This window comes from Anolis sagrei, chromosome 3 (genome assembly GCF_037176765.1).
Source record: "Anolis sagrei isolate rAnoSag1 chromosome 3, rAnoSag1.mat, whole genome shotgun sequence".
NCBI classification, from domain to species: domain Eukaryota; kingdom Metazoa; phylum Chordata; class Lepidosauria; order Squamata; family Dactyloidae; genus Anolis; species Anolis sagrei.
In genome coordinates, this window is record NC_090023.1 from 246,465,744 (window position 1) to 246,476,269 (window position 10,526).

At 40.3% G+C, this 10,526-nt stretch overlaps 1 long non-coding RNA gene across 1 annotated transcript; it reads right to left on the bottom strand.

Annotated features, from left to right (window-relative positions):
* Positions 1–5,388: 5,388 nt before the first annotated feature.
* On the bottom strand, positions 5,389–10,335 carry LOC132769846 (uncharacterized). Its single transcript, XR_009630926.2, has 3 exons — positions 10,256–10,335; positions 7,211–7,256; positions 5,389–5,773 (listed from the first exon to the last, which is right to left on the bottom strand). It is a non-coding gene; the product is annotated as an uncharacterized lncRNA (long non-coding RNA).
* Positions 10,336–10,526: the final 191 nt, after the last annotated feature.

Genomic DNA, 10,526 nt, shown 5'->3' on the forward strand with positions numbered 1-10,526 from the left:
TACCAAATGCTTCTGGTCACTTCTGGTGTGAAAGGACCAAGGTAGTGACATCTCAGGCCTATCAGCCAGCATGCTAACATCTTAAATCAAGAAATAGTTTTCTGAGATCTACAGAGATACACGCAGGAACACCTCAGCGAGCGAGAGTCCAAAAGTGGCAGGCTAAAACCAGAATCTCAATCCATGGCTGATATCAAATGAGAGACTCCCGCCTGAGCACACAGAAGACTGGGCAACTTGGAAGGTGCTAAACAGACTGCACTCTGGCACCTTGAGATGTAGAGCCAACTTTAAGAAATGGGGCCACAAAGTGGAGTCCACGACATGCAAGTGTGGAGAAGAGCAAATCACAGGCCACCTATTAAAATGCAGTCTGAGCCCTGCCACATGCACAACAAGGACCTTTTTATAGCAACACCAGAGGCATTCCAAGTGGCCAGCTGCTAATCAAAGGACATTTAGTAAAAACTTTGTGTTTTTTAAATACGTTACAACTGTACCCTCAGTTCACTTTGAAACAATAAATAAAAATATACCAAATGCTAGTGGGCTACCTTTGCCTATTCTAGAAATATCTAACATGATCATGGTGACTCATAGAATCATAGAGTTGGAAGAGACTCCATGGGCCATCTAGTCCAACCTCCTGCCTGAAGGAAAAGCACAAAGTACCCCAGACAGATGGCCATCCAGCCTCTATTTGCCCAGAAAACTGGGCAACATGGAAGGTGCTGAAGGTGCTGAACAGTGTTTAAAAACCTCCAAAAAAGGAATCTTCACATTAGTTATATCTTATTTGAATTACTGTGATGCACTCTATGCAATATGTCCTTTGAAGAATACATTGAGCCATCCACATTTGCAGGTTTCACTTTGGGATTAGTGCACTCTTTCACATTTGATAACTCATGGGTTTGATTAAAATGTTTTCTCTGGAATCTCTAGAGTCCCTTATACACATGCCTAAAAAGTAACCAGGATTAAAGGGGGGGGGGGGTGAGGGTGGTTATATGACATTTCAACAAAGTGTGGGCAGAATTGGGTTAACAGCTGAAAAGCACAAATTTAAAAAGTGCACTTAAAACCCAATTCCTCCCCCAAAATGACTGCATATTCCTGCAGTCGTGAAAAACATGTGTTTTCTTTCTTTTCCCCCTGTGTAGACTGCTTCAGCACACATGTACTCCTGAAAAGCCCAAAACAACTGATCAGGCTGCCAAAACATGGAGCCACAGACACACAGGTGGCTCAAGGGAAGCACAAATGGAAAGCAATTAGAACTCTCTGAAACTCTTTCTTTAAAAATTTATATATTAAACAGAGCTTGAATTAATAATTGGGTGAAAAGAGAGATAAGAAATCTGCTTGTGTGTACCTTAAAATATTCACGTGTGCGCATATTCACTCAGCGCATAACTGAGTGATTTTTTTTTTTAAAAAAACTTCTGCCAAATGTCCTCCACCTACATTACATCTTGATCTGCTACAAAGGAAGGCTGTGAGGATGGCAAGAGATCATTTCCTGGGACTGACAGGTATGTGTGTGGACCTGCTGACAGATTCTGGGATGTTTTGCCTCAATTTTAAAACATGCATTTTGGCACTGTTGGAAGTGTTTTAGGTTCTCCAGTGTAATTCTGTAGTCAAGCTCCCAATGGAAGTTGACCTTGGAGACCTAGAAATTCCCAGAAAATTATGCTTTGAGGTATTAAGAAATAGCAATTTATGAAGGTCCAACACTCTTTACCCCAGAGAATGTGGAGGGCTGGCTGTATGCTAAAAAGCTACAAGCAGGTTGTTAACTAGGGCTGGTTCCAGACCATTGCTACACCAGCTTCACCAGCTGACAGTTCATTTTTAGACACAATTAATTTTTTTTGTTATGATCTATAAAGCCTTATACATTTTAATACCAGCCTATAAACATATCCTATATTCCCATTTGGGGTTGTCTGGGTCTTGGGATCCTCAGTAGAAACCTTTCTGTCATTCCTACCATTTTGGGATAGAAGGCAAAACTTTCCCAGTGGCATAGCTAGGCTCCAGAACCTGCTTCCTAAGGATTCTACCAAGGTAGTCTCCTTGCTGTTCTTCCAATTGATATATATGTATGTATGTACGTACGTACCTACATATGTACATACGTGTATGTGTATATATATATATAAAGAGAGAGAGAGAGAGAGAGAGTAAAGGTTTCCCCTTAACATTAAGTCTAGTCATGTCCAACTTTGGGGGGGGGGGTGCTCATCTCAATTTCTATGCCGAAGAGCCAGTGTTGTCCATAGAAGGACATGTGGTCAGCATGACTGCAGGGAGCACCATTACCTTCCCGCTGAAGAGGTACCTATTGATCTACGCACATTTGCATGTTTTTGAACTGCTAGGTTGGCAGAAGCTAGGGCTAATAGCAGGAGCTCACCCCACTCCCCGGATTTGAACCACCGACCTTATGGTCAGCAAGTTAGCAGCTCAGTGGTTTAACCCACTATGCCACCGAGGGTTCCTATATATTCCAATATTCTTTGGAGAACTGAAGGTTTTTAATTCCATTTTAATGTTGGCCTTCTAACTATGTCATATTTTAATTTGTAAGCCACCTAGGGCTCTGCTTTGGGGAAAGAGATTGGGTATAAAGAAGCTTAAGAATGGATTATAGTTTTCTAGCATTGTGATAATGCTCTTTTTAATTCACACCTATTGCTTCCTTGAGTTTCACTAATTCCAAATGAGAAGGCTTGGCATGTTATCTCATTTTCCCCTATTTTTGTTCCCTCATATCTTATCTAACATCTTACCTCTTGGGTTTTAAATTTCATTAGAAGGTGTTGATTATAAACTGCCACCAAGTCCTCTGACAGTTCTCTTCCATTTTTCTCTCATACCATGGATATGGTATAAATGTGTCTGGGGGCAGAACACATCTTTATGGTTGTATGCAGTCTCTCCCTTCACATATTTGGTGAAGTAACACAGAAGAGGATAAGCTTCCAATTCTCATTATGTCTAGGCTTCACGGGTTGTTTCTTACCTGACTTAAGAATTCTCCATGTTAAAAACATACATACACATTTTATTCCATATATATTCTCTAGTATCCCTGCTGGCAGATGATACGTAAATCATGAAAATCTGCAATTTTACATGGTAATTATCTCATTAAAATAATAAACCAACAAACATTAACATTACATTAGCAAGAGCAACAATATAACAAGCCAGACAGTCCCAATGAATCCATTGTTACCCCACTTTTTCAGCAGTTTTCAAAAGTGTCCCAGTTTCTCTTTCTTGCTTTTACTTTCTCCCTCTATCCTCAGCATATGCCCATTGCTTCAAACAGAGTTCAAAGGAGGCTTTTAAGCAGAGGCTGGATGGCCATCTGTCAGGAATGCTTTGAATGCAATTTTCCTGCTTTTGCACAGGGGGGTGGACTGGATTGCAATCTCTTCCAACTAAATCATTCTATAATAGATCATGCCCCATCAGAGTCTGGATACGTGGGTAACAAGACATGCCTATAGCTCTATTATCTTAGCAGGCTGGAATTCCTTGATTCACTTCCACCATCTGCTTCCCTCTACAACTTAACTCTGACCCTCCAGTTACTTTATCAATGCAGTCTAACTTTAGGCTGCCCTCTAAACTTTAGCAATGGGACAGAATCTGAATCTCTTTGCTTTACAGTTTTCATTGGTCAATTAAACCAGCATCCGGAAGGAATGCGTCAACAGGTCAAAGAAATGTTAATATCATGTGAATGTATAGTTGTCCTTCCACACATGCCTTTATACTACAGTTGTGACAATGTAAATTGAAATCTCCTGGGATAAGGTAGTCTTTTTGGAAAGATGAATCACTGTTTAATCCAATAGTCTCCAATCTTCTTTTTACCCATTTTACAATGCAGCATTGACCTTTGTTTTTAATCATGCATGTTTGCATTTTGTCTTCTCTTTCTCTGCATTTTTCTATCTCCTTGATGACCCATTCATCTCCTTTAAGCTTTATTTAAAACTAGGTGGCCTATGACATTTTGCTTTACTATCCATAAAGCCATTGTCAGAATGTGTAAATAACACTATGTAACAAAATTTGAAACATGTTCTGCTCCTGGTTTGAAAGTGTTATTTCCTGTTTAATTGTGCGGTACTTACTTTGAAAGTCATTGATATACTCCAGAAGCTTTGTTTTCGTGGCTGCCACAAACTATGTTGAATTGGTCGAGATTCTATGCAATATTCATTGAAAAACTACAGCAAAGTGTGCCACAAGATGTCCCGTGAAAGAAAAGTTTTTGAAATTTAATAAACTTTTTCCATTTTTTTTTAAAATGATAGAACCAATTAGGAAATCACATTTATAATCCAAGAACAAAATTCACATTACATAGATAAAGGTTTTCCCCTGACATTAAGTCTAGTCATGTCTGACCCTGAGGGGATGGTGCTCATCTCCATTTCTAAGTTGAAGAGCCAGTGTTGTCCATAGATGTCTCCAAAATCATGTGGCTAGCATGACTGCATGGAGCGCTGTTACCTTCCTGCCGAAGCAGTACCTATTGATCTACTCACATTTGCATGTTTTTGAACTGCTAGATTGGCAGAAGCTGGAGCTAACAGTGGGAGCTCACCCCACTTCCCGGATTCAACAACAACAACAATTTATTATGGTCCATAGACCCATCAGTAAAACCAACAGTCATTTTAAATTCACCCATCTCAGGAGAAGTCTATGGTACAAAATACATCTGCACAGTTTCAAGTAATACCCCTATCAGATTTGTTGCCACTGCAAGGAATTTTGCCACTGTGAGAGTCACCCTGTGGCACTTGTCCTCTAAAAGATATCTAACAATCCTCTGCGGGGGATGGCTTCCCAGATTCGAACCGCCAACCTTTTGGTCAGCAAGTTCAGCAGCTCAGCAGTTTAACCTGCTGTGACACCGGGTGTAATAATAACAACAACTTACCCACCTCTTCCCATAAGTCAGGGTAGGAAACAACAGTACATAACATTAGTTAATAACACATAAACCAGTTAAAACACATAATATCCGTTAAACGGATATGTAAGATCAAGACATAATTTAAACTTCATAATTTAAAAGTAATCTGGATAGGTCCACCAGAAGAAACCAGTCTCTTCTCAATTCAGGCAGCAATTCCAGCTATCAAACATCTTCCACAGTCAAGAAGCAACTGAAGTCTTCTCAGTGATGGTCATCCAATAGTGCATGGGAAAAAATTGGGCAGAGGAAGAGACACTCACATTTTAAAAATTGTTCTATTTACAAAAATACAGTGACCCTATGCAGTGGTTCCCAACCTTTGGTCCTCCAGGTGTTTTGGACTTCAACTCCCAAAACCCCCAGCCATCTTACTGGCTGTTAGGAATTGTGGGAGCTGAAGTCCAAAACACCTGGAGGACTAAAGGTTGGGAACCACTGACATAAAGAGACACAAAATAAGTCATAAATATATACACCCAGGGTCATAACAAGTATCTCAGTCATGACTTCTTTGGCTCCTCAACTTATAAAGGTTGAAAGAACTGAAAAGTCGAGCATAGATTATTCAGGATGAACATATAAGCCGTAAACATTAACATGGTAGCTAGAGATGCTATAAAAATATGTACAAGTATTTGTTCCCAGGGCTCCATATCAACACAACAGGAAATAAGCATGAATTGATAATAAAACCAGTAGAGAGAATCCTTCAGCTGCTTCGTGGTTGCCATTGCCTTCAGCCGTTGTTTCTGGAAGTTCTTCCTATGAAACCAACAAAGTGAGGGTGAGATTTGTGCTTTGATTTGAAGAAAGGAGGCAATACAACGTTCTGTTGGACTTTAGTTTCTTTAGTTATAAATGTACTCTAGTTAGATTGATCACTCTTTCCCAAGAAATGGTAGCAGCACACGTCCAACTGAGTCAAAGTGAGACCTAGGGCTTCTTAGGTCAATATGAAACCAGCATGGAAGGAAGCAGTTTCAGTGTGTGGATGATTTCATTGCAAATCCAGTCTGAGGCCCAGATCGTGCTTACACAACCTTAATGGTTGGCCTTGAACTGGTGCCAAGATTTGCAATATCCACAGCTTGAAAGCTGCAAAGAACGTGGGTTTTTCTTTCTTTAACTCTGTATTTATTTATTTGTGTTGCAAAAAATTATACACCCACAGCAGCTTAAAATGGTGGGTTTATTACTGTTAAATGTTTTGTTGTTGTTGTTGTTTTCGATCTATATATTTATTTATTTTTCAGCATTATATATATCATTATACAAAGTCAGTAATTTTCCAGTACATGATTGAGGGTGGTTCTACACAGACACTATAATCAAGTTTGAAAATGGATTAAAACAAACCAGTTTCCTGTGGAGCACCTACACAAACACCACAAAAACCGGTTTGTTTGGGTTTTTTCGGTTCATGGGTCAAAACCAAAGCCAAAAACCATAGCATCCGCAGTTACAGTCATTGGAAAATGCAGGGTTGTTTTTTCCTTAACATAATATGGGATTTGTTGTCCAGCAATGTCTTGTACATTACAGGTTCATGCATTCATCAGTTGGAGCCCCCGGTGGCACAATAGGTTAATCCCTTGTGCTGGCAAAACTGCTGATCAAAAGGTCGGCAGTTCAGATCTGAAGAGCAGGGTGAGCTCCCACAGTCAGCTTCAGCTTCCCTTGAGGGAACATGAGAGAAGCCTCCCACAGGATGGGAAAACATCTGGGCATCCCCTGGGCAACGTCCATGCAGACGGCCAATTTCTCACACCAGAAGCAACTTGCAGTTTCTCAAGTCGCTCCTGACACGAAAAAAAAATCATTCATCTTACTTATATCTTTTCACCACAGAATTGGGACTCAAAGCGTTTTAGCAGTATATGTTGCATATACAAATGTGTGTCTATGTGATTTTAGCAGTATATGTTGCATATACAAATGTCTGTCAATGTGATTTTAGCAGTACTGTATATGTTGCATATACAAATGTCTATGAAGCATGGGCACTTAATGAACCTTATTTAATGCTGCCTTCAAATAAGAAGGCTTCCACCCATTCTCCCTCCTTCACATGCCTGAAAAAAGTGACACCTTTAGTGGGGAAAAGGAGGAGGAATCAAAAACTGAAAGAAAAAGCCTATGTTAATAAATTTTCTATACTCTTCATATAACATTATTCCTAATTAATAAATGCATCATTACCTATAACTGATGACAATTTCTTGAAGACCAAGCATTCTTGCCACTCCTAAGAAAAAATGGAGAAGTATCAATATACATAGACTAAAATTGCTGCAGTGAAAAGATGCAACTAAGTAACTTTAGACTAAAGAATTTAATGCCAGATACTATTAAACAGGAGCCCCCAGTGGTGCAGCAGGTTAAACCACTGAGCTGCTGAACTTGCTGACCAAAAGGTTGGCAGTTTTAATCTGGGGAGTGGGGTGAGCTCCTGCTGTTAGTCCCAGCTTCTGCCAACCTAGCAGTTTGAAAACATGCAAATGTAAGTAGATCAAAAGCCCCCGGTGGCGCAGTGGGTTAAGCACTTGTGCTGGCAGGACTGAAGACTGACAGGTCACAGGTTCGAATCCCGGGGAGAGCATGGATGAGCTCCCTCTATCAGCTCCAGCTCCCCATGCGGGGACATGAGAGAAGCCTCCCACAAAGATGGTAACACATCAAAAACATCCGGGCATCCCCTGGACAACGTCCTTGCAGACGGCCAATCCTCTCACACCAGAAGCGACTTGCAGTTTCTCAAGTCACTCCTGACACGACAAAAAAAAGTAGATCAAAAGGTACCACTTTGGCAGAATGGTAATGGCGCACCATGCAGTCATGCCAGCCACATGACCTTGAAGGCATCTATGGACAACACCAGCTCTTCACCTTAGAAATGGAGATGAGCACCAACCCCAGGAGTCGGACACAACTAGTCGGACACAACAAGCGGAAACCTTTACCTTTGCCTCACTATTAAACAATTCTGTGCAAACAAAATTGCTGTTCAACTATCTTATCAGCAAAGATAAGGTAGCTATAATTCAATTTTTGCACAGCGTGAAAGTGAATTGCAGATAGTTTGGCTCCTTTCGATGTTAACATCACATAAGCACATGATTTTGCTAAAATGCTCATGTCCTCTGTGTGAAGCCATTTGGAAAATGACACATTTTTAAATGAGGAACTGCTTGTTTTAATATGATACTTTAAAAATAATATCACACTACCGCCTTTGTGTGATAAAATCCTAAAATCTCTTGACAGAGCCTCTGGAGCAGACAAAGCAGGCAAAACCTGGGAGACTGAGTTCAAAAAAAAACCTTGCTTAAAGCTTGGGGGGGGGTCAAAAAGATTATATTAGAGAAGAAAAAGATTGCTACCCTCCCTTTCATGAATAGAGAGAAGGAAATGTGACCTTCTTTCATAAAATCAAATCATATTCTGATTGGAATGAAGGCAACAACAAAATTAGGAATACAGTACAGTCAACCTTCCATATGTGTAGGTTTTCCAGCATGATCCTATGGTCATCATCTCTAGGAAGCTGAACACGAAATTACATTGGAGGACCTAGGGCCCTTCCACACAGCTATATAACCCAGAATATCAAGGCAGAAAATAACACACTATCTGCTTTGAACTGGGCTATCTGAGTCCACACTGCCATATATTCCAGTTCAAAGCAGATAATGTAGGATTTTATTTAGCTGTGTGAAAGGGGCCCTTGAGATTCCTCGAAAGGTGTTTTGTGTAGATATCTCTACTATCTTGCACTGGGACTGTGATGCAGCTGGCTGAGTGTCAGCTACATTAAGATCACTTCTGACTGAAAGATCATGAGTTCGAAGCCAGCCCGGGTCGGAGTGAGTTTCTGACCAATTGTGTAGCTTGTTGTCAACCTTTGCAACCCAAAAGACAGTTGCTAAACCACATCAGCTTTCCATGATAAAGTAGCAGACTCTTAATAACAAAATCCATAAGCACTTTCCTTGACAAATTTCAATTTTAATCAAATAATGATTTGCGATTATATGAAATGTAGGACCCTTTTACACTGCCATATAATTCAGAATATCTACTTTGAACGGGGGTGCATCCAGACAGCCCCTTTATTGTGGAATCTTCTGCAATTAAAAGGGGCCTGTTCAGATTACGTTCTGGGCAACCCGTAATTAATTCGTCACAAACCAGGAAAACCCTTGTTTGTGGTGAATTAATTAGATAGTGGATTTATTCTGCGCCTTCTTGGAAGGTGTAGGATAAACCCACTAATTCCGGTGTCTTTTTAAATGCGGATGCTCCTGGGATAAAGGGCTGTGTGGAAGCACCCTTGATGATCTGAGTCTGCACTGCCATATAATTCAGTTCAAAGCAGACAATCTGGATTTTATACAGTTGTGTAGAAGGGGGCTTAGATAAGATGAAGGGCCCGAAAAGGTCAGGAAGAGCCAAACATTGAATTCAACTTGGCTGGAACAAAGTGAGAAATTAAACCCCATCGACACTGCTATATAAACCAGATTATCTGCTTTGAACTGGATCATATAACTCTACACTGCCATATAATCCAGTTCAAAGCACATAATGTAGATTTTCTATGGCAGTGTAGAAGGGGCCAAATTGTAACTAAACAGCAAGGAGGAGAAGGGCACGGGAGCCAATCTGTTTGCTTATTTGATAACCATGAGATAACAAAACATTTTTTCCAAGCAAACAATGGATGAATCTACAATAGAAAATGAATACAGTTTGACACCACTTTCACTACTAAAGCACAATGTTCTGAAAACCTAAGAACTGTAGTTTTACAAGGTCTTGGTCCTTTCCTGACAAAGTATGTGCCTTGCTGAACTACAACTTCCATACTCCCATGGAATTCAAGTGGTGTCAAACTGCATTAATTCTACAGTGTAGATGTACCAGTAACAGTCCTTATCGATCTTTCCTTCAGTAAAAGAAAAAAGAAAAAAATGGAAGGTACTAAATAGACAAACCCCCACTGAGAAACTCCAGGGTAGGGTCATCTTCGGGTTGACACAAGTCGGAAACGACTTGAAGGCACACAACAATATGAAAATCAATAATGTTCTTGCTTTAGTAAGTATAGGTCAGTATAAGAGAAACCATATACCTTCCCGGTTTTAAAATTTCCGGTTAAGAGGATATTCTCTTTTGCTTTCTCAAACAAAACAGGAGCAAGTTTCCCAAAGGCTCTTTCAAAGGGTGAGGAGAGATGTGTCTCACCTTGGTGTGAATCTGAAGTTTCTTCCTGATGCACTTTTCTGCTAGGCTCCCCAGGATATAACTGAGGCACTGGATTCATTCAGCCCAGTTTTCCCTAAGCATTGGTGATGCAACTGTTCCGCATGCCTGTCCTCCCACGAACTTAAAGTCTAGATAAATCTAAATTGCAGCTTTGTGTTTGGGATCACAACAGAGCACAGTCTGATCTGACACATCTGTACATACAGGTGTAGCTTCACAAACCATAATTTCACAAGCCACTTAAGATTAT